The 25,793-nt window shown below is 45.5% G+C and overlaps 1 long non-coding RNA gene across 1 annotated transcript; it reads right to left on the reverse strand.

Moving 5' to 3' along the window:
* On the reverse strand, window positions 1-23,867 carry LOC140403683 (uncharacterized). The gene is made up of 3 exons (XR_011938385.1): window positions 23,677-23,867; window positions 17,258-17,397; window positions 1-354 (listed from the first exon to the last, which is right to left on the reverse strand). It is a non-coding gene; the product is annotated as an uncharacterized lncRNA (long non-coding RNA).
* Window positions 23,868-25,793: the final 1,926 nt, after the last annotated feature.

Raw genomic sequence — 25,793 nt, forward strand, 5'->3', positions numbered from 1 at the left:
TTGGTCAACAATGATTTATTTTTCAATATATAAATGAACACAATTCAATTAGCTCCACTGCATTCTGTAATTGTGGAGGCTACGAAGTGATTTTCACAATAACTTCATTGCAGTGTTAATGTAAGCCTACTTGTGACAATAAAGATTATTATCAATTATTATTTGTCCCAGCCTAATGTCACACCTATTCTGGGGCATCTTTATTTGTTAGCCCTAACCAGGTCCAGCTGGGCTGTCCCGCAATGTATATCATGTTCTAAGAAATGGATGTGGCGCCGTGTTGTTAATCTCTCTGGGAGGATACTTTGGAGTTTGCAAGGTGCCTTCGTCTCATTCACGAATCGATTCGTCCACCTGAAGGTTCAAACAAGCGAGATAGAATATTAAGGGTTGCAATCAGACTGATGTTTTTATTTTTTGCACAGACAGGCTATATACTCTGAACTCACTCAACGCCCCAGCATTGCGAACTTAATTCTCGCTATGTGTGTGTGTGTTCGAATGTCACATTACAGATTATTATGGGTGTCAATAACCGCCTTAAATGTCGCTCTGCAATTAATACATCATCATCGCTCTTATTCTGTGGCTGGAGGGAGAGCAATATTGGACAGTATACTGCCCATCATTTTCTACAAGACACAACTCTGTTATCCGCATATCTACATATTAAATGGATTTAAAGATAACTGACTGCTTAATTAATTGTGAAAATATTGGGACATTTTTAAAGTGTTATTAGTTACTAATCCCCTCCCCAACTCCGTTTCTGATCTTTCCCGTTTTGAACGGGTCAAAGCAAAACAGCGTCTTCAATTAATTTCTTACTGGTGGATTTAAACCATTTTTAAAAAATCTTTCAACAGCCACTTTTCCTCGTCAGCCCCCCTGAGTTTAATTAAAAGGTGGTGTTGAAAGTGGGATCAAAATCTCCAATGCGGGAGGTGTGATTGCTTCTGAGAAACACTCATGGTTGAGCACTTGAATGGCGATTGTACTGACTTTTCTCTCTCTCTCCCGAAAATCATCCCGAGGAGTAGGGTTACAAATCTCAGCTAACCACCCGTGTGACTGACGAAGCACTCGCAAGAGAACGAAGGTGCCGCGTCGAGATTGAATTCTCTCCCCGTGTCAGTAAACTTAAATCAGTAACTCTTTGCTAAATTGGAAATGCTGGTGGAGGCCCGCCAGTTGGAAAGCTGAGGGGCCAGCGGAGGAAAGGAATACTCGGTGGTAAAACGAGAGGGAGTGGGGAACTCCTGCTCTCGAAGGAATAGAGAAGGGGGGCTGAGAGCGAGTGGACCCTGTCAGCTGTTCACACACAGTTTACCCTCTTGCTGTAACTCGTGCTGTTTGTTGTCTGACCCCCCTCTCTTGCAGTTACCCCCTTCCCTCTTACTGACCAGCCCCAGTCCCCAGAACCTGTGTGTGTGTGTGTGTGTGTATTTGCCTCCCTCTGCCCTGAAGCAGTTAGCGTGGGGCAATGCAAGATGAATTAATGAACGAAAAACTGGATAAACGCCACTCTCTCTCTCTCTGACACACACAATGTTGAGCTTTCAAAAAGTCCACTTTCATTTTGGGAGACAGTTACTTGTCATGGAGAGGGGGGGGGGCGGGGGGGGGGGGGTGACATGAACCCCTCTGTTGCCCTCTTGCTGATGAATATATCTTTTTTTTGGGGGGGGGGGGGGCTAACTGCCTCATCATTCACTCCAATCTTCGGGAGACAATATTGTAACAGCAACTTCAACCAGAGTTCCCAGGTCTTTATAATGCTGCCCCTTCTGGTCACACCCCAGAATGACGGTTAATCTTCATCACTTCAGATATAAAACTGTTTTGCATGGGGTTTTTTCCAACAAGAAGATATTAAATAATTCATATGCTGGATGAAATAGATGATTTTTAAACTGCATCGGGTGACAGAAATAGTTAAACTCTCAAAGTAAAGTGAGGAAACTATTAATATGTTTTATATATTGGCTGCTTCTATAATTCTGTATATTTAAAAGCAAATGGGGGGGGGTATAACTTAGCGTTTCTCACGACTAGAGCTCGACAGAATTGAATTAAATCAAATTGAAAATGCCTTTGAAATCTGGTTTCCCGCGTGGCAATAATCGCTGATTAAATTAACATATTTCGTTAATAATCCTCTGATACCTGTGGGGCAAAAACCTCTCCCCCCCCCCCCATCACCAGCCGGTCCACGTCTTCAGAGGGTGTGTGTGTGTGTGGGGAGGGAGTCATTTTCAGATCGTCACAGCTTGTTAAAACTATACTGGATTCGCAGACAATCACACATCATCACAATCGCACTGAAAATAGAGAGATAGATGCATCTGATGGCATCCGGGACGTGTAAACTAACATTAATTACACCTTAAGTCTTTATTCCAGTGCCTATTTCGCGTGTTAACATTCGCAAGCGTTCTGCCAAATAAGTTGACGGTTTATTTTTTTAAATGTTGAGATATGGCAAATTATTGGTACACATTCAAGTATGTTTTGTGTGGTTATTATATAGACGAGTGTGTTAAACCGTCTGTTCCACCTTCCAGTGTTATAATGAGGGTGGAAGTGAGGGATTAATGTGGGTCGGTGCAGACTCGATGGGCCGAATGGCCTCCTTCTGCACTGTATGTTCTATGTAATATATATGGCAAATTATTGGTACACATTCAAGTATGTTTTGTGTGGTTATTATATAGACGAGTGTGTTAAACCGTCTGTTCCACCTTCCAGTGTTATAATGGCAAATTGGTCCTTCAAATTCAATATCCTTTCCTTTGAAAGGGCAGTTATGTCGCACTCTCGACAAACTAAAATCAGCCCGACTCGTTAGGGGGTTGTAACTATTACAAATGCTACTTTCAAAAAGCATCCCCCGAATGTTCCCTTAATCTGTCGAAGTCAAAAGGAGACCTTGAACAACTTTCAACCGAGTTCTCTCTGCAATAATAGTGAGGGATCTTTTTTTGGGGGGGGGAGGGGGGGTGCAATTCACAGAATATTTTGATACATCAAGAGATTCCCGATCTGCAAACAATAATTGGGTTTAGCCAACAATGCCCGGAAGCAATTATCAAATCCAGAGAGCGAAATAAACGCGGCTTCTGAAACAGGGAGAACGAAATGTACACAAACGGCTCCTGGTGGTGGGGAATTTTTTGAAACAAAAATAAAACAGCCGCAAAAATCACAAACTTTTGACATAAATAATAGTTTCCATCACATTTCTGTCATCACATGGCTCCCCAAGATCTTCGATGTGTTTAATATTATGTACAGGTCTATGAATAAAAATCGCGCGTTTCAACCCAGTGCGGTTGGGACAATTTATTGACCGGAGTTTGTGTTCTGGGTCCAGTGGCTTTTGCTCTGCTAGTCTGCACTGGGGCTGCATTTTTCTGGGAGTTCAAAAAGTTACTGCAGACCCGCTCCGAGGCTGTTTTCGGCCGCAGCCTTTATTTTTCCTTCGCTGGGAAGAAAACCCATAAATTTCATACGCCACATCTCACCGGCTGAGCTCAAACAAGCTGAGTTTAAATGGGAGAGTTGGATAATATAAACAGCTCCTTGCAACCCTTCACGATTGAACGGACTGAGTAACACACTGTTCGTTCCATCTTCATTTGGGGAACTCTAACCCTTTCCCAAATTATTTAGAATTGTTTGCAGGTTTTTAAATCCCATTCTACCGCCCCCCCCCCCCCCACCCCCCCCGCCCGCCCCAGGCCCCCTCCCTATTTCATGTCCAGTTCATTTATCGTTTTGGTACGTAGCAATTTGGTGGGAATAACTTTGTCCAGAGGGCAATGTCCAGTCTATCTAGAGTTTTAACCCCTCGTAAATTAAATTACCCTCCTCCCCCGCCCGCCCCCCTCATTTACACAGACACAGAATGAGATTAAGTAAAGGTGCAGCAAGTTTCTATTCGGAAACGTCAGGGGTTCAGTGGCCTACGTCAGGAAACTGCCACCAATATGTTTCAGACGCAAGGGGTTAAGTTGTTAACAGTCGGAGGGTCTGGCGCACATTCCGCTCCGGTCCTGAGCTTCAATTGCACCTCAGGGGGACCCGGACACCATTCACAAGGATTAGGGGTTAGGGTTACTCTTAACCCAGCACCTGAAACAGCTCGGGCATCAGCGCGATCTGAGACTTCGAGAGCTTCCCCACTTCCAACCTTAACTGCAAATCAACCCCGGCCCAAATATTGAACATGGATCCAAATACTGACTGTAACCCCAATGTTAACACTGACTTTAACCCCAGTGTTAACACTACTGTAACCCCAATGTTAATACTGACTCTAACCCCAATGTTAACACTGAATGTAACCCCAGTTTTAACACTACTGTAACCCCAATGTTAACACTGACTCTAACCCAATGTGAATACTGACTGTAACCCCAGTGTTAACACTGAATGTAACCCCAGTGTTAACACTACTGTAATCCCAATGTTAATACTGACTCTAACCCCAATGTGAATACTGACTGTAACCCCAGTGTTAACACTGACTGTAACCCCAATGTGAACACTGGCTCTAACCCCAATGTTAACACTGACTGTAACTCCAGTGTTAACACTACTGTAACCCCAATGTTAACACTGACTGTAACTCCAGTGTTAACACTACTGTAACCCCAATGTTAATACTGACTCTAACCCCAATGTTAACACTGACTGTAACTCCAGTGTTAACACTACTGTAATCCCAATGTGAACACTGATTGTAACCCCAATGTTAATACTGGCTCTAACCCCAATGTTAACACTGACTGTAACTCCAGTGTTAACACTACTGTAACCCCAATGTTAACACTGACTCTAACCCCAATGTTAACACTGACTGTAACTCCAGTGTTAACACTACTGTAACCCCAATGTTAACACTGACTCTAACCCCAATGTGAACACTGACTGTAACCCCAATGTTAATACTGACTCTAACCCCAATGTTAACACTGACTCTAACCCCAGTGTTAACACTGACTCTAACACCAATGTTAACACTGACTCTAACCCCAATGTTAATACTGACTCTAACCCCAATGTTAATACTGACTGTAACCCCAATGTTAACGCTGACTCTAACCCCAATGTTAACACTGACTCTCACCCCAATGTTAACACTGACTCTAACCCCAATGTTAACACTGACTCTAACCCCAATGTTAACGCTGACTCTCACCCCAATGTTAATACTGACTCTAACCCCAATGTTAACACTGACTGTAACCCCAATGTGAACACTGACGGTAACCCCAATGTTAATACTGGCTCTAACCCCAATGTTAACACTGACTGTAACTCCAGTGTTAACACTACTGTAACCCCAATGTTAATACTGACTCTAACCCCAATGTTAACACTGACTGTAACTCCAGTGTTAACACTGCTGTAACCCCAATGTTAACACTGACTCTAACCCCAATGTGAACACTGACTGTAACCCCAATGTTAACACTGACTCTAACCCCAGTGTTAACACTGACTCTAACACCAATGTTAACACTGACTCTAACCCCAATGTTAATACTGACTCTAACCCCAATGTTAATACTGACTGTAACCCCAATGTTAACGCTGACTCTAACCCCAATGTTAACACTGACTCTCACCCCAATGTTAACACTGACTCTAACCCCAATGTTAACACTGACTCTAACCCCAATGTTAACGCTGACTCTCACCCCAATGTTAATACTGACTCTAACCCCAATGTTAACACTGACTCTAACCCCAATGTTAACACTGACTCTAACCCCAATGTTAATACTGACTCTAACCCCAATGTTAACACTGACTCTAACCCCAATGTTAATACTGACTCTAACCCCAATGTTAATACTGACTCTAACCCCAACATTAACACTGACTCTAACCCTAATTTTAACACTGACTGTAACCCCAATGTTAACACTGATTGTAACCCCAATGTGAACACTGACTGTAACCCCAATGTTAACACTGACTCTAACCCCAATGTTAACACTGACTCTAACCCCAATGTTAACACTGACTCTCACCCCAATGTTAACACTGACTGTAACCCCAATGTTAACGCTGACTCTCACCCCAATGTTAACACTGACTGTAACCCCAATGTTAACATTGTCTCTAACCCAAACGTTAACACTCGCTGCAACTACAATAACACCGATAACACCCAATAACAACGACTCTAACCCTAATGTTGACATTAAATCTAACTCCAATGTTAACACTGACTCTAACACCAATATGAACACTGACTCTAACTCCAATGTTAACACTGACTCTAACACCAATATGAACACTGACTCTAACACCTATGTTAACACTGTCTCTAATCCCAAGGTTAACATTGACTCCAACCTCAATGTGAACACTGACTATAATCCGAATGTTAACATTAACTCTTACCCCATTGTTAACACTGACTCCAACCTCAATGTGAACACTGACTATAATCCGAATGTTAACATTAACTCTAACCCCAAGGTTAACACTGACGCAAACCACAATGTCAACACTGACTCTAACCCCAATGTTAACACTCACTCTACCCCCAATGTTAACACTGACTCTAACCCCAAGGTTAATATTGACTCCAACCTCAATGTGAACACTGACTATAATCCGAATGTTAACATTAACTCTAACCCCAATGTTAACATGAACTCGAACCCTCATGTTAACATTAACTCTTACCCCATTGTTAACACTGACTCCAACCTCAATGTGAACACTGACTATAATCCGAATGTTAACATTAACTCTGACCCCAATGTTAACACTCACTCTAACCCCAATGTTAACACTGACTCTAACCCCAAGGTTAATATTGACTCCAACCTCAATGTGAACACTGACTATAATCCGAATGTTAACATTAACTCTAACCCCAATGTTAACATGAACTCGAACCCTCATGTTAACATTAACTCTTACCCCATTGTTAACACTGACTCCAACCTCAATGTGAACACTGACTATAATCCGAATGTTAACATTAACTCTAACCCCAAGGTTAACACTGACTCTAACCGCAATGTTAACACTAATTCTAACCCCAATATTAACACTGACTTCAACCCCATTATTAACAATGTCTCTAACCACAATGTTAACACTTTCTCTAACCCTAATTTTAACACTCACTCTAACCCCAATATTAACACTGACTTCAACCCCATTATTAACAATGTCTCTAACCACAATGTTAACACTGACTCTAACCTCAATGTTAACACAAACTCTAACCCCAATGTTAACACAAACTCCAACCTCAATGTGAACACTGACTCAAACCCAAATGTTAACATTAACCCTAACCCCAATGTTAACTTTCAATGAACCCCAATGTTAACATGAACTCGAACCCTCATGTTGACATTAACTCTAACCCCAATGTTAACACAGAATCTAACACCAATGTTAACACTGACTCTAACCCCAATCTTATCACTGACTCCAACCCCAATGTTAACACTGACTCTAACCCCAATGTAATCACTGACTCCAACTCCAATGTTAACACTGACTCCAACCCCAATGTTAATACTGACTCTAACCCCAATGTTAACACTGACTCCAACCCCAATGTTAATACTGACTCTAACCCCAATGTTATCACTGACTCTAATTCAAATGTTAACACTGACTCCAACCCCAATGTTATCACTGACTCCAACCCCAATGTTAACACTGACGCGAACCCCAATGTTAACACTGACTCTAACCCCAATGTTATCGCTGACTCCAACCCCAATGTTAATACTGACTCTACCCCCAATGTTATCACTGACTCCAACCCCAATGTTAACACTGACGCGAACCCCAATGTTAACACTGACTCTAACCCCAATGTTAATACTGACTCTAACCCCAATGTTAACACTGACACGAACCCCAATGTTAACACAAACTCTAACCTCAATGTTAACACTGACTCTAATGCTAATGTTAACAGTGACATTCATCCCAATGTTAACCCTTACTCTAACCCCAATGTTTTTTCTAAATTTAGAATATCCAATTCATTTTTTCCAAAAAATGGGGCAATTTAGCGTGGTAAATCCACCTACCCTGCACATCTTTTGGATTGTGCGGGCGAAGCCCACCCAAACATGGGGGAATGTGCAAACTCCACACAGACAGTGACCCAGAGCCGGGATCGAACCTGGGACCTCGGTGCCGTGAGACAGCAGGGCTAACCACTGCGCCACCGTGCTGCCACCTAACTTCAATGTTAACACCAAATCAAACCCCAGTGTTAACACGATCTTGAACCCCAATGTTCACACTAACTTGAACCCCAATGTTAACACTCACTCTAAACCCAATGTTAACCCTTACTCTGACCCCAATTTTAACACAAACTCTAACCCCAATGTTAACACTAACTTGAACGCTAATGTTAACACTCACTCTAACCACAATGATAAAACTAACTCTAACCCCAATGTTAACACCAAATCTAACTCCAATGTTAACGCCAAATCTAACCCCAATGTTTTTTTTTAAATTTAGAGTACCCAATTCATTTTTTCCAATTGAGGGGCAATTTAGTGTGGCCAAAGCACATGGCCTACGCATTTTTGGGTTGTGGGGGCAAAACCCACACAAACACGGGGAGAATGTGCAAACTCCACACGGACAGTGACCCAGAGCCGGGATCGAACCTGGGACCACAGCGCCTTGAGGCAGTAGTGCTAACCATTGTGCCACAGTGCTGCCCCCTCCATTCCCAATGTTAACACTCACTCTAACCACAGTGTTAGCACTGACTCTAACCTCGATGTTAACACCAAATCTAACCCCAATGTGAACACTGACTCTTACGCAAATGTGAACAGCGACTCTCCTCCCAATGTTAAGACTGACTCTAACCCCAATGTTAACACTCACTCTAACCCCAATGATAACACTCACTCTATCCATAAATTTCATACTGACTTTAACCCCAATGTTAACACTGACTCGAATCCGAATATTAACACTCACTTTAACCCCAGTGTTAACACTCAAACTAACCTCAATGTTAACACTGACTCCAACCCCAATGTTAACCCTTACTCTAACCCCAATGTTAACCCTTTGTCTAACCCCAATTTTAACACTGACTAATCCCAATATTAACACACTAACCCCAATGTGAACCCGAACTCTAACCCCAATGTTAACACAAACTCAAACCCCAATTTTAACACTAACTCGAACCACAATGTGAACACTAAGTCTAACCCCAATGTTAACACTAACTCTAACCCCAATGTTAATACTGACTCTAATCCCAATTTCAACACTGACTCTAACCCCAATGTTAACATGGATTCTAACCCCAATGTTCACACAAATTCTAACCACAATGTTAACATTAACTCTAACCCCAATGTTAACACTCAGTCTAACCTCATGTTAACATTAACTCTTACCCCAGTGTTGACACTGACTCTAACCCCAATGGCAACACTAACTCTAACCCAAAGATTCAGGGTGATTTAGCAGTTTGGATCAGAAATTGGCTAGCTGGAAGAAGACAAAGGGTAGTGGTTGATGGGAAGTGTTCAGACTGGAGACCAGTTATTAGTGGTGTACCATAAGGTTCTGTTTTGGGGCCACTGCTGTTTGTCATTTTTATAAATGACCTGGAGGAGGGCGTAGAAGGATGGGTGAGTAAATTTGCAGATGACACTAAAGTCGGTGGAGTTGTGGACAGTGCGGAAGGATGTTACAAGTTACAGAGGAACATAGATAAGCTGCAGTGCTGGGCTGAGAGGTGGCAAATGGAGTTTAATGCAGAAAAGTGTGAGGTGATTCATTTTGGAAGGAATAACAGGAAGACAGAGTACTGGGCTAATGGTAAGATTCTTGGTAGTGTGGATGAGCAGAGAGATCTCGGTGTCCATGAACATAGATCCCTGAAAGTTGCCACCCAGGTTGAGAGGGTTGTTAAGAAGGCGTACGGTGTGTTAGCTTTTATTGGTAGAGGGATTGAGTTTTGGAGCCATGAGGTCATGTTGCAGCTGTACAAAACTCTGGTGCGGCCGCATTTGGAGTATTGCGTGCAATTCTGGTCACCACATTATAGGAAGGATGTGGAAGCATTGGAAAGGGTGCAGAGGAGATTTACCAGAATGTTGCCTGGTATGGAGGGAAGATCTTATGAGGGAAGGGTGAGGGATTTGAGGCTGTTTTCGTTAGAGAGAAGAAGGTTAAGAGGTGACTTAATTGAGGCATAGAAGATGATCAGAGGATTAGATAGGGTGGACAGTGAGAGCCTTTTTCCTCGGATGGTGATGAGGGGACATAGCTATAAAAATTGAGGGGAGACAGATATAGGACAGATGTCAGAGGTAGGTTCTTTACTCAGAGAGTAGTAAAGGCGTGGAATGCCCTGCCTGCAACAGTAGTGGACTCGCCAACATTAAGGGCATTCAAATGGTCATTGGATAGACATATGGACGATAACGGAATAGTGTAGATGGGCTTTAGAGTAGTTTCACAGGTCGGCGCAACATCGAGGGCCGAAGGGCCTGTACTGTGCAGTAATATTCTATGTTCTATGTTCTAAATGTTAACACTAACTCTAAGCCAAATGTTAACACTAATTCTAATCACAATATTAATACTGACTCCGCCCTCATTGATAAAATTAACTCTAACCCCAATGTTAATACTGACTGTAACCCCAATGTTAACACTGACTCTAACCCCAATGTTAACACTAACTCTAACCCCAATGTTAATACTGACTGTAACCCCAATGTTAACACTGACTCTAACCCCAATGTTAACACTTACTCTAACCCCAATGTTAACACTGACTCTAACACCAATGTTAACACTAACTCTAACCCCAATGTTAATACTGACTCTAACCCCAATGTTAACACAGACTCTAACCTCAATGTTAACACTGACTCTAACCCCGATGTTAACACTGACTGTAACAGCAATGTTAACACTGACTCTAACCCCAATGTTAACACTGACTCTAACACCAATGTTAACACTAACTCTAACCCCAATGTTAACACTGACTCTAACCACAATGTTAACACTCACTCTAACCCCAATGTTAACACTGCTCTAACCCCAATGTTAACACTGACTCTAACCCCAATGTTAACACTGACTATAACACCCATGTTAACACTAACTCTAACCCCAATGTTAACACTGACTCCAACCCCAATGTTAACACTAACTCTAACCCCAATGTTAATACTGACTCTAACCCCGATGTTAACACTGACTGTAACAGCAATGTTAACACTGACTCTAACCCCAATGTTAACACTGACTCTAACACCAATGTTAACACTAACTCTAACCCCAATGTTAACACTGACTCTAACCACAATGTTAACACTCACTCTAACCCCAATGTTAACACTGCTCTAACCCCAATGTTAACACTGACTCTAACCCCAATGTTAACACTGACTATAACACCAATGTTAACACTAACTCTAACCCCAATGTTAACACTGACTCCAACCCCAATGTTAACACTGACTCTAACCTCAATGTTAACACTGACTCTAACCCCAATGTTAACACTGACTCTAACACCAATGTTAAGACTAACTCTAACCCCAATGTTAACACTGACTCTAATTCCAATGTTAATACTGCTCTAACCCCAATGTTAACACTGACTCTAACCCCAATGTTAACACTGACTCTAACACCAATATTAACACTAACTCTAACCCCAATGTTAACACTGACTCTAACCCCAATGTTAACACTGACTCTAACCCCAATGTTAACACTGACTCTAACCTCAATGTTAACACTGACTCTAACACCAATGTTAACACTGACTGTAACCCCAATGTTAACACTGACTCTAACACCAATGTTAACACTAACTCTAACCCCAATGTTAACACTGACTCTAACCACAATGTTAACACTGTCTCTAACCCAAATGTTTTTTTCAAATTTAGAGTACCCAATTCAATTTTCCAATTAAGGGGCAATTTAGCGTGGCCAATCCACATGGCCTGCAAATTTTTGGGTTGTGGGGGCAAAATCCACGTAAACACGGGGAGAATGTGCAACGTCACACGGACAGTGACCCAGGGACGGGATCGAACCTGGAACCTCCGCGCGAGGCAGCAGGGCTAATCACTGCACAATCATGCTGCCCCATCTAACCACAAAGTTAACACTCACTCTAACCATTGTGTTAATAGTGACTCTAACCCTAATGTTAATACTCACACTAACCACAATGTTAACACTGACTCTAACCCCAATGTTAACACTGACTAATTCCAAAATTAACACTCACTCTAACCCCAATATAAACACACACTTCAACCCCAGTGTTAACACTGACTCTAACCCCAATGTTAACACCGACTCTAACCCCAATGTTAACACTGACTCTAACACCAATGTTAACACTAACTCTAACCCCAATGTTAACACTGACTCTAACACCAATGTTAACACTGACTCTAACCACAATGTTAAAACTCATTTAAACCCCTATGTTAACACTGACTCTAACCCCAATGTTAACATTGAATCTAACCCCAATGGAAACACTCACAGTAACCACAATGTTCACACTCACTCTACCCCAATGTTAACACTCACTCTAGCCCCAATGTTAACACTGACTCTAACCCCAATGTTAACGCTGACTCTAATCCCAATGTTAACACAATCTGTAACCACAATGTTAACACTCTTTCTAACTTCAATGTCAACACTAACTCTAACCCGAATGTGAAAACTAACTCTGACCCAAATGTTAGTACTGACTCTGACCCCAATATTAATACTGACTGCACCCTCAATGTTAAAGCTAACTATAAACCCAATGTTAACACTAACTCCAACAAAATGTTAACACTGACGCTAACACCAATGTTATCACTGACTCCAACCCCAATGATAACACTGACTCTAACCCTAATATGAGCACTGACTCTAAACCTAATGTTAGCAATCATTCTAACCACAATGGTAACATTATTTCTAACCCCAATATCATCACTCAATTTAACCTCAATGTTAACATAATGTCTATCTCCAATGTTAACACTGACTCTAACTCCAATGTTAACACTGAATCTCACTTCAATGTTTGCATTATCTCTATCCCCAATGTTAACATTGACTCTAACCCCAATGTTAACACGGACTCCAACCCCAATGTTAACACTAACTCTTACCCAAATGTCAACACTAACTCTAACCCCAATGTTAACACTGACTCTAACCCCAATATTGATACTGACTCCACCCTCAATGTTAAAACTCACTCTAAGCCCAATGTTAACACTAACTCCAACACATATGTTACCACTCACTCTAACCTCAATGTTATCACTGACTCCAACACCAATGTTATCACTGACTCCAACACCAATGTTAAAACTGACTCTAACCCTAATGTTCACACTGACTCTAACCCAAATGTTAACATTATCTCTAACCCCAATGTCAACCCCCAATTTAACCTCAATGTTAACATTAACTCTTACACCAATGGTAACATTGACTGGAGAGAGCATTAGCTATGAGGAGCGGTTGAATAAACCTGGTTTGTTCTCACCGGAACGACGGAGGTTGAGGGGCGACCTGATAGAGGTCTACAAAATTATGAGGGGCATAGACAGAGCGGATAGTCAGAGGCTTTTCCCCAGGGTAGATTACTAGGGGGCATAGGTTTAAGGTGAGAGGGGCAAGGTTTAGAGTAGATGTACGAGGCAAGTTTTTTACACAGAGGGTAGTGGGTGCCTGGAACTCCCTACCGGAGGAGGTGGTGGAAGCAGGGACGATAGTTACATTTAAGGGGCATCTTGACAAATACATGAATAGGATGGGAATAGAGGGATACGGACCCAGGAAGTGTTGAAGATTGTAGTTTAGTCGGGCAGCATGGTCGGCATGGGCTTGGAGGGCCGAAGGGCCTGTTCCTGTGCTGTACATTTCTTTGTTCTTTGTTGACTCTAACCCCAATATTAACACTTACTCTTACCCCAATGTTGATACTGACTCTAACCCCAATGTTAACTCAATCTCTAAACCCAATGTTAACACTCTATCCTATCTCAATGTTAACATTAACACTAACCCCAATGTTAACACTGACTCTAATCCAATGTTATCACTGACTCCACCCTCAAGGCTAAAACTCACTCTAAACCCAATGTTACCACCAACTCTAACGCAAATGTTAACACTGACTCTAACACCAATGGTATCGCTGACTCCAACCGCAAAGTTAACACTGACTCTAACCCTAATGTTAACACTACTCTAACCCCAATGTTAACACTGACTCTAACCCTAATGTTAACACTGACTCTAACCCCAATGTTAACACTGACTCTAACCCAAATGTTAACACTGACTCTAACCCTAATGTTAACACTCACTCTAACCCCAATGTTAACACTGACTCTAACCCTAATGTTAACACTACTCTAACCCCAATGTTAACACTGACTCTAACCCTAATGTTAACACTGACTCTAACCCCAATGTTAACACTGACTCTAACCCTAATGTTAACACTGACTCTAACCCCAATGTTAACACTGACTCCAACCCTAATGTTAACACTCACTCTAACCCCAATGTTAACATAATCTCTAACCCCAATGTTAACACTGACTCTAACTCCAATGTCATTACTGATTCCACCCTCAAGGCTAAAACTCACTCTAAACCCAATGTTACCACCAACTCTAACACAAATATTAACACAAACTCTAACCCAATGTTAACACTCATTCGAACCCCAATTTTAACACTAACTCTAACCCCAATGTTAACACTGACTCTAACCACAATGTTAAGACTAAATCTAACCTCAATGTTAACACTGACTCTAACCACAATGTTAACACTGAATCTAACCCCAATGTTAACACTGACTCTAACCCCAATGTTAACACTGACACTAACCCCAATGGTAACACAATCTCTAACCCCAATGTAACACGCAATCTAACTTCAATGTTGACACTAACTCTAACCCCAACGTCAACACTGACTCGAACCCCAATGTTAACACTAACTCTGACCCCAATGTTAACACTAACTCTGACCCAAATGTTGATACTGACTCTAAACCCAATGTTAACACTAACTCTAAGCCCAATGTTAACACTAACCCGAACCCAAATGTTAACACTGTCTCTAACGCCGATGTTTAAAAAAGAATTTAGAGTACCCAATTCATTTTTTCCAATTAAGGGGCAATTTAGTGTGACCAATCAACGTGGCCTGCACATTTTTAGGTTGTGGGGGTGAAACCCACGCAAACAGGTGGAGAATGTGCAAACTCCACCTGGACTGTGCCCCCAACCGGGATGAAACCTGGGACCCTGGTGCCGTGAGGCAGCAGTGCTAATCACTGCACCACTGCACTTCCCCCCCTAACCCCATTGTTAAGACTCACTCTATCCACAGTGTAAACACAGACTCTAACCCCAATGTGAACACTCAATCTAACCTCAATATTAACACTGACTCTAACTCCAATGTTAACTCTTAGTCTAACCCCAATTTTAACACAGCTCTAAACCCAATGTTAACACAGACTCTAACCCCAATGTTAACACTGAATCTAACCTCAATGTTAACATTAACTCTAACCTCAATGTAAACACTCAGTCTAACCAATTAAGGGGCAATTTAGTGCGGCCAATACACCTAGCCCGCACATCTTTGGGTTGTTGGGATGAACGCACGCAGGCACGGGGAGAATGTGCAAACTCCACACGGACAGTGACCCAGAGCCAGGATCGAGCGTGGAACCTCGGTGCCGTGAGGAAGCAGTGCTAACCATTGCCACACCGTGTGGCTCCACTAACCCTAATATTAACACAAACTCTCACCCCAATGTTAACACTCACTCTAACCCCAATGTTGACACTCACTCTAACCCCAATGTTGACACTCACTCTAACCCCAATGTTAACACTGACTCTAACCCCAATGTTAACACTGACTCTAACCCCAATTTTAACACTTACACTAATCCACAGCATTGCAACACCTTTTTGCATGAATAAACATGTTTTAATCACTTTTGTGTATCAATTCGCTTATTACTGGTTTAGCCATTGTGTACTTGTTGCGGGGGTGGGTGTCTGTTTCTGGGGGGTGATGGACGGTGGACGGTGATGGACAATTCAGGCAGCAGCCAATCAGCAGGAGCCAGCTCCTCAAAGTGACTGTGGAGCTGTCCATTCCCGGCATTGCGCTTGGCTGAAAGTTGTCTTTCCCACTTCCCCACCCACCCCCTTCCAACACCCCCTCCCCCCACCAAACCCCCCCCCCACCCCCACCCACCCTGTCCCCTTCCAACACCCCCTCCCCCCTACCAACCAACCACTGCTCCACCCACTCCGTCCCCTTCAAACACCCCCTCCCCCCACCAACCACCCCCTCCACTGCCCCACCCACCTGTCCCCTTCCAACACCCCCTCCAACCACCCCCAACCCTCCACTCCCCCAACCACCCCACACCCCCACCCACCCTGTCCCCTTCCAACACCCCCACTTCCACCAACCACCCCCTCCCCACATCCCCACCCACCCTGTCCCCTTCCAACACCCCTTCCCCCCTACCAACCCTCCACTCCCCCACCCTCCCGTCCCCTTCCAAGCCCCCCCTCACTGACCACCCCACTCCACCCACCAACTACCTCCTACCCTCCACACCCACAACCACCCCATCCCCTCCTGTCTCCCATGCACTAACAAGCACCCCACACCACCCACCGACCATACACCCCTTACCTTCAACTCCCCCACCCCCCAACCACCCCACCCCACCCCCCAACCACCAACCGCTCCTCATCCACCCCACCACCCTCCACTCCCTGACCCACTAACAATCACGCCACTCTCCCCACCCATCAAACACCGCCCCCCCCCGCCCACCACATCACCCCATCCAACCCCCCGACCCACCAATCACGCTGCTCTCCCCACCCACCAAACACCCCCCGCCCACCACATCACCCCATCCAACCCCCCGACCCACCAATCGCACCGCTCTCCCCACCCACCAACCACCCCTACCCAGCCACCCACCCTGTCACCCTCAACTCCCATCACCCCTCACCCTTGCCTCCCTCCACACACTCCTACCCAGCCACACCTCCATTTTTAACTTTCAGGAAGTTTAGTTAAACCGGCTGACAACGAGCAGACTTCAAAAGTACCAAACTCTGAATCTGATTGGAGGAGGGAGATGATCAAACTGCAGATCACCTACCTGAATGAATGGCCGTCTGGAAATGGGGCTGGTTTTGTCAATTCCATTTTCTGATTCGATCTGACTTTGCAATTGTTCAGGAGTTCAATTCCTCTTTAATATTCGACCAGTGAATCGCCAGCTGGATTAATTCTCCCTTTCTAAAAAAAAAACAAAATCAATTCACAGTTCAGTAGCGCAAGCTTTGCGGTCTCTGCCCCAAAGGGTTTAAACTTGAGTTTAGCTGTAAGTAGAAGCTGGAGAATACTGAGGGGGAGGTGGACAAGGTGAGGGACTTGAGGTGAGGTGAGGGACGTGAGGAGGAGGAGAGGGGGAGGTGAGAGGAGGTGAGGGAGACATCAGGGGGTTCAGGAGAGGTGAGGGAGGTGAGGTGGAGGTGAGGGGAGTTGGGGGAGAGGTGAGGGAGATGAGGGGGATGTGTGGAAGGTGAGGTTGAGCTGAGGGAGATGAGAGAGAGAGGTGAGGGGGAAGTGAGGGAAGTCAGGGGGTGAGAGAGGATGGGAGATGAGGGGAGGTGAATGAGGTGAGGGGAGTGAGGTGAGGAGGAGGTGAGGGGGAGGTAAGGTTAAGGTGAAGGAGATGTGGGGAGGTGAGGAGGAAGTGAGGGGATGAGGGGGAGGTGAGGGAGTTAAGGGAGGTGAGGGGACGTGAGGGAGGTGAGGGAGTTAAGGGAGGTGAGGGAGTTAAGGGAGGTGAGAGGGAGGTGGGGGAGGTAAGGGGGGGGTGAAGGAGGTAAGTGGGGGGGGGGGTGAGGGAGGTAAGTGGGGGGGGGGCAAACCCGGGAAGGGAGTCGAATCTGCTCCAAAATCTGATTAAGTGAAGGAAACCAGCAGAACCGCCGGGAAGAAACAAGACAAGCGCGAGAAAGTTCAGAAAGGCGGAAGGATTTACTGGGTCGGTCGAGGACAGACCATTAAGCAAAGTTCTGTATGGTTCAGGGAAGCGGGCCAGCAGGTAGAATCATCCAGCATGACCAAATGTTTATTTGAACTGGGACACAGAGGTGTGATTGCTTCTGTGTTCTCCCTCTCTCTCTCTCTCTCTCACACTCCCTCTCTCTCTCACACGCTCTCTCTCTCACACACACTCTCTCTCTCTCTCACACTCTCTCTCTCACACACACTCTCTCTCTCTCACACTCCCTCTCTCTCTCTCACACTCCCTCTCTCTCTCTCTCACACTCTCTCTCTCACACACACACTCTCTCTCTCTCTCTCACACACACTCTCTCTCTCTCACACACTCTCTCTCACACTCCCTCACTCGCTCTCTCTCTCTCACACTCCCTCTCTCTCTCTCACACTCTCTCTCTCACACACACTCTCTCTCTCTCTCACACTCTCTCTCTCACACACACTCTCTCTCTCTCACACACTCTCTCTCTCTCACACACTCTCTCTCTCACACTCTCTCTCTCTCTCACACACACTCTCTCTCGCTCACACACTCTCTCTCTCTCTCACACACTCTCTCTCTCTCTCACACTCTCTCTCTCTCTCACACTCTCTCTCTCTCTCACACTCCCTCTCTCTCTCACACACTCTCTCTCTCTCACACTCTCTCTCACTCTCTCTCACACTCTCTCTCTCTCACACTCTCTCTCTCTCACACACTCTCTCTCTCTCACACACACACTCCCTCTCTCTCTCTCACACACTCTCTCTCTCTCTCTCTCTCTCACACTCACAGTCTCTCTCTCACACTCTCTCACTCTCACACTCTCTCACTCGCACACTCTCGCTCTCTCTCACACTTTCTCTCTCTCTCTCGCTCTCTCTCTCTCACACGCCCTCTCTCTCTCTCTCACTCTCTCTCTCTCTCTCACACCCTCTCTCACTCCCTCTCTCTCTCACACTCTCTCTCTCTCTCTCTCTCACTCTCTCTCTCTCTCTCACCCCCTCTCTCTCTCTCACACACTCTCTCTCTCTCTCACACACACACACTCTCACACACACTCTCTCTCACACACTCTCTCTCATTCTCTCTCTTACACACTCTCTCTCACTCCCGCTCTCTCTCTCTCTCTCTCACACACACTCTCTCTCACTCCTGCTCTCTCTCTCTCTCTCACACACACTCTCTCTCACTCACTCTCTCTCTCACACACACTCTTTCTCACTCTCTCGTCCTCTCTCCCTCTCTCACACATTCTCTCACTCCCTGTCTCTCTCTCTCATCCTCCCTCTCTCTCTCAGTCTACAATAAACCTGGTTCGATTTCTAATTTTACCACAGGAGTTGAGATTTGGAGTTGTAGTGAGCTGGTGGATGGGGGCGGGGAGAGGGGGGCTGTGGGGGTGAAGGAGGGGGGGGGGACTGTGGGGGGCAGGGGGAGGGGGACTGCGGGGGTGAAGGAGGGGGACTGAGGGCGTGAAGGAGGGGAGGGGGACTGTGGGGGTGAAGGGGAGGGGGACTGTGGGGGTGAAGGAGGGGGAGGGGGACTGTGGGGGTGAAGGAGGGGGAGGGGGACTATGGGGTGAAGGAGGGGGAGGGGGGACTGTGGGGGGCAGGGGAGGGGGACTGCGGGGGTGAAGGAGGGGGACTGTGGGGGTGAAGGAGGGGGAGGGGGACTGTGGGGGTGAAGGGGGAGGGGGACTGTGGGGGCGAAGGGGGACTGTGGGTTGAAGGAGGGGAGAGGGACTGTGGGGGTGAGGGGGACTGCGGGGGTGAAGGGGGAGGGGGACTGTGGGGGTGAAGGGGGACTGTGAGGGTGAAGGAGGGGGACTGTGGGGGTGAAAGAGGGGAGTGGGACTGTGGGGGTGAAGGAGGGGAGGGGGACTGCGCGGGGTGAAGGGTGACTGCGGGGGTGAAGGGGGGAGTTGGGACTGTGGGGAGAGGGGGGACTATGGGGGTGAAGGAGGGGGAGGGGGTCTGTGGGGGTGAAGGGGGAGGGGACTGTGGGGGTGAAGGTGGGGAGGGGGACTGTGGGGGTGAAGGGGGAGGGGGACTGTGGGGTGAAGGAGGGGAAGGGTGACTGTGGGGGTGAAGGGGGAGGGGGACTGTGGGGGTGAAGGAGGGGGAGGGGGACTGTGGGGGCGAAGGAGGGGGAGGGGACTGTGGGGGTGAAGGAGGGGAGGGGGACTGTGTGGGTGAAGGGAGGAGTTGGGGGTGAAGGGGGAGGGGGACTTTGGGGGTGAAGGTGGCACTGTGGGGGTGAAGGGGGAGGGGGACTGTGGGGGGTGAAGCGGGGCATGGGATGAAGGGGGGCTGTGGGGGTGAAAGGGGAAGGAGGGACTGTGGGGGGGGGAGGAGGGGGAAGGGGACTGTGAGGGTGAAGGGGGGAGGGGGTACTGTGGGGGTGAAGGAGGAAGGGGAGGGGAGGGTGTTGGTGGTAGCTGGTCACCCTCCCATTAGCAGCCTGCCTCCGGCACATTTTTCACAGCCCAGCAGCCGGAGTCGAGCTGGGCCAGTTCTCAGCGTCCAGCCCAGCTCATTCACACCTTGCTCAGGGCACACACTCACAGAGCTCCCCTCTCAGCTGATATTACCTGACGCGGGCTGTGTGCCTGAGTACAAAGTTCTACCTGTTTTTCCTCCTCCAAAAGCTGGAAATCTGAGTGTATCCGAAGCTTCCTCTTAACTGGCGGTACAGTATATCTGAAGTGGTTCCGCTTTCAATAACACTAATTCTTCTTTGTAAATCATCGTTCTGTTTCCCGTTTTATTAAAGTTAGACCGGTTTTACTGAGTTCACCGTTTTCCATTCTCACTTGCTGATTCCAGGGCTCTATGTAGATACTTAGTTTTAAAAACCCTGAAAAATTAAATCCTTAAATTAGCACTTTTTTCAATCCGCAACGTGAATCGACCAGAGGGGCTGATGTTAAAATTCCCAATTGATCCTGATTTTTTTTCACCCCCTCCGATTCCCGCCACCGCTTTTGTCAATTTGTTAATGGACCTTTGAGTCCGTTTTTAACACCATTCGAAATCCTTCTTGAGAAAGGATAATGCTCCGATTAGTTCCTCGCCTTGTTTCTGTGCAAGTTAACTTTGGAAGGTGGGACACCAGTTTAACTGGGGAGGCCACACTTCTGACTGTCAAACCTTCCATCTCTGAATCTCAAAATAATTTTTTTTAAAGAACATATTGGCGTCCTTTGCGGGGGTAGGATTTTAACAAAAGGGTGTGCGGTCAAAAGGCAGGTCCTTCTTAGAAGCCAGATTGAGAGTCCAGTCCAGAACCGCTGTAATGATCTAATTAATTTTGACAAAATTAAAAAACAAGTAAAAATCAATCTCCGATCGTGTCGAGTGTACAATTAAATTGACCATCCATCTGGCTTCGTTCTACACCCGTTATGAATATGCAATCTATAGTGTCGCCAAATTTGGAAAACCCAAGGATTAATATTCAAAGCTTCACGCTTGTTCATTTACAATTCATTGGGATTTAGCCTGCGACATTTAATTGTTGCTGCTCTTTATTTTTTTAAAGTCCAGGAGACTAAGGAACAAGGTTGTCTATTTCGGGGTTTTTTTTTTTGGGGGGGGGGTGGATAAATAAATCCCATTTAATTGAGAAGGCGGCAGCTGTGAAGTTTATTTTTTGAATGAAGTAGGTTCCCCCCCACACACGCCCCCTTTAGTTTTCGGCCTCAGAGTCAATCTGCCTCGATCGATATTGCAAAAAAAAAAGATTTCACTTCTCCTTCCGTTGCTCCTGCCTTGCTGAAGGCAGTTCTCCCGGAAGGAGAAGCCACATGAGGTGGTGGTGATGGGAGGGAGGGAGGGTAGTGTGTGGGGAGGGAGGGTAGTGTGTGGGGAGGAGGGTCCCTACAAATCCAAACTTCACTTTTCACTCCAAAGTCCAGCACTCCAGGGAAGCCAGTTAATGCGACCGTTGTAATTCATAGGTTATTGATAGTTGGGCCTTGTGATTCATTCTCCGTAGTTTAAGCAGTGAATTATTCAATAACCGTTCATTATTGAACTGGTGACAGCCACAGTATTTTGTTTATAAGTGATTAAAGTACTGAACACTCCAAAAACAGTGGGCGTTTACTCTGACAGGAAGAGAGAAATAAAGCCCTTTATAAACACGAGTGCGATTTTAGCACAGGTACAGAGGTCCCTGGATTCAAAGCAACATTAGCAACTGATACACCAACATGTATTTTTCGATATTTTGGGAGAGGCATGACCTGAACGTTAAACACCCAGAACAATTCCCATTTGCTAATGCACACAATTCGATTCGCCTTTCTCCAACAGAGATGCGTTGTTTAAAAAATCGGTGAGATTATAAGGTAAACTCGCGTTCCCAGTTCACCTCCCCACCCTGCACCGCCAGCATGGTATAGACTGGAATCTATAATGCGCCCAAATTTTAGCACAATTTCCTTCAAGGATCTAAGCTAAAAAAAAAGAGATGTGTTGTTACTTTTCGTTTGAAGAGAATGCTAGATTTCAGTGAAGCACCCCAGACGAGTTGATGTTTCGTGACACTAATTAATGTTAAATAAATACCAAGTCACAGCTGTGTAGCAATTATTTTCAATGGTGAGTAACTCAGAATTTTTATTTCTCGTTGCTCTGTAAAACACACGGCGCTAAACAGCAGAGCGAGAACATAGTGTCTTCGCATTGATGCAGGGCGCTCTTTGAGAGCACGCTGTATGTTGTTGGGGAGAGAGAGGTCTGTGTGTGTACATATTTGAGATGTCAGGACACATTCGCTCTGGGTTCCTGGCACCCAGCATTACCTCGATCACATTCATCTCCACAGTCCAGGGCAACAATTAACATTATTGTTATTTCTTGCTGAAACACTGCACTCCCAGCAACCGTTTTTTCCTTTCGGCTCTACGCCTCGCCTGGGAACACAGATAAATAAATAATTCTCAGCCTGCCCCCCCCCCCCCCGCCACCCCCACACCTTGTCCATTTGCCTCCACGCGATTTCTAATATGATACATTAATTGACACAGTGATTGATCTATCGAGAGGACCTATTGATTGACAAGCTGGAGATAGGAATAGCGTTTGTCCTTTATTGTCCCTTTGCTCTCTCTCTCTCGCTCTCTTCCTCTCTAGCACCTCAAACAACTTTTGTTATTTTGGGTGAAGGTAAATCAGTGTACAGCCGAAGACAGGACCCCCCCCCCTCCCCCGTTAATACAACAATACTAAAACTTGTCATCTCAATTCATCGCGAAGAAATCTCGGCGTTCTCAAATAAACCCAGCCTATTGTGAATTCCCACCGTCATCACCAATGCCTGCTCTGTATCTTCTCACTCTGTCAAATCCTCGCGTTAAGCGAACACCCTTGTCCCGTTTAAGGGTGAATCTTCGCGTCAATATTTCCAATTGCAGGCAATGGCACGTCACTTTTCTATTTCTCGTTCTCTCTCTCTGTGCACATAGGTAGAACAAACTTCAGCAAAAGACGGTTAAGAGGTTATGTGGTTAAACTCACACCCACTCAGACCGGGTCCTGTGCAAGTTAGCAGCATCACATCGAACGCTACATTCTGCCTCCGACACTATGAACAGGGGCTCAGCTGGGCTTGAGGTGAAGCTGCGGCACTTCCTCCGTACGTGTACCTGGCCGAATAAGGAGGTGGGGGACATATAGGTGCCGCTACCACCGCCAGACTGGGAGGGGAGGTCCCCCTTCTGAATGGGGAAGGAGTGTGTGTGTGTGTGTGGGAGGGGGGGTTCCCTTCCTGGACACAAACATCCACCAGGAACCGTGTACAGCTGATATGAAAGTACGAATGGATTTCTGTCACTCGCTCAACCGGCTTTTAATTAGGGGTCAATTCTCTCTCTTTTGTGTGATTTTTTTTTTTGTGGGGGGGGGGGGGGTCTTATCTCCACCATCTCCAATTCCCAAATTTACATTTTCCCACCAATTATCTGCTCACCAGAATACTGCTCCAGGAGTTGTGGGGTGTGTGGGGCACGTTCCCAAAGTCAAACGCACTGCATCAAACCATAGATTTCTTTCCCCTCCAAATGAATGACTTTTCTCTTTCAGATTTCAGAGCAGTTTACTGCATTGTAATGCGAGTTTGTGGCAGGGCAGGTGCTAAATATCACTCACTTAGGCCCAGAAAAGGTAGTTTACATTCTTTCTCACCGGCATCCCCCCCCCCCCCTCCATTTTGACACCTCCCCCAACCCTGCCCTTGCCCCCTTTCTGGGTGCAATATTTAGATATCATCCTCTCTCTTAGCGGCTTGCTGTGAATTACCCTGTTGTTTGCCTTTTAGTTTTTACTGCCAGAGCTGTTCTCTCTCTCGCTGCCTCCCTGTTAGTTATCCTCCCACCCCTCTTATTACCCCTGTGGAGGTCACTCCGCACCTATACCCAGGGAAAGTGCCGACCACAGGCCCAACGCATTCAGATACTAAAAGAGCACATTTAAGTTCCACTATCCGCACCCCCCCCCCCTCTCATTCAACACATGGCACAATAGGAAACCCGCCTGCTTTCCTTATATATCTAATAAAATGAACCTTTATTTAATGTTTGTAAGTGGATAAATGTGACTGTGTATCTGGAGTCTGTGCCGTGAGAAAATCAATGTGGCTTTAGCTTGACTTTGTATACTGTTCATGTGGCCTGATCTATCAGCCTACACATTTGTGTATGCATTAACATGCATATGTACATATGCACATGTATTCCCATATTTGTGTATGTCTGGAGCCTGTGTGTTTCTTAATGCCAGGGAATGTGCCTATATCTGTCTGTTATTACTGTGCCACATGTGTACGGATATGTGTATCTGTGGCTATGTATATGTATGCGTGTCAATATTATTTTTGCAGTGTGTGTTGTCTCAACCCCCACTTGCACAGCCTCTGCAGTCTAGATTAACATTGCTTGCCATCTTACACGCAGGCTGCAGTGGCAGAATGGGCATAGCACAGATCAGCATTCACTGACACTCACATCTGGGGTCTGTTTAAGCACAAGGCCGCCGCGAAATACAATGGTGTAAAGCATGTGCGGGCAGGACTTCTGCTGATATCATAAATCTGGATAAGAAAATATATTAGGAACGTTTCAACGTGGGCTAAATGTCATTAATCTGTCAGGCTGGCCGAGTTTGTATTTTTCAGTGTGTTCCACTGGGTTTTACCATGGTCAGAACTTAATCTTTCATGCTGTGTAAAAATAAATGCCATTTGGATTTTTTTTGGGGGGAGGGGTTGAGCAAAGATTAAGGAGGTCATTCTGAACTGTGTGTGGCTCTGAAAGTCGTTCACACATCTCCCACTGATATGAATTTGGGATTTCACTTCTTTGCCCGGCTGTATACAAAAACAACAAAACAAAATTCCAGAATCAGTTTTGCCAAAGAAAGTGTTAATTGCAAGGCGGCTGGAAAGTAACCCTACACGTGTGTTATTAGCATTCAAAACAGGCAGATGCAAAAGAAGGGAAAATAGGCTATTACCGATGTAGCGTGACCAGATTGAATATAACATTTATTTTATCCTCTGCTTCCTGTTTTTTTTTGTTGAACTGTGCATTCCAGCCAAGCACCGCAAGGTAAGAGGGCAGTAATCTTGGGGAGGGGTC

The sequence above is a fragment of the Scyliorhinus torazame genome, chromosome 28 (genome assembly GCF_047496885.1).
Source record: "Scyliorhinus torazame isolate Kashiwa2021f chromosome 28, sScyTor2.1, whole genome shotgun sequence".
NCBI classification, from domain to species: Eukaryota; Metazoa; Chordata; class Chondrichthyes; order Carcharhiniformes; family Scyliorhinidae; genus Scyliorhinus; species Scyliorhinus torazame.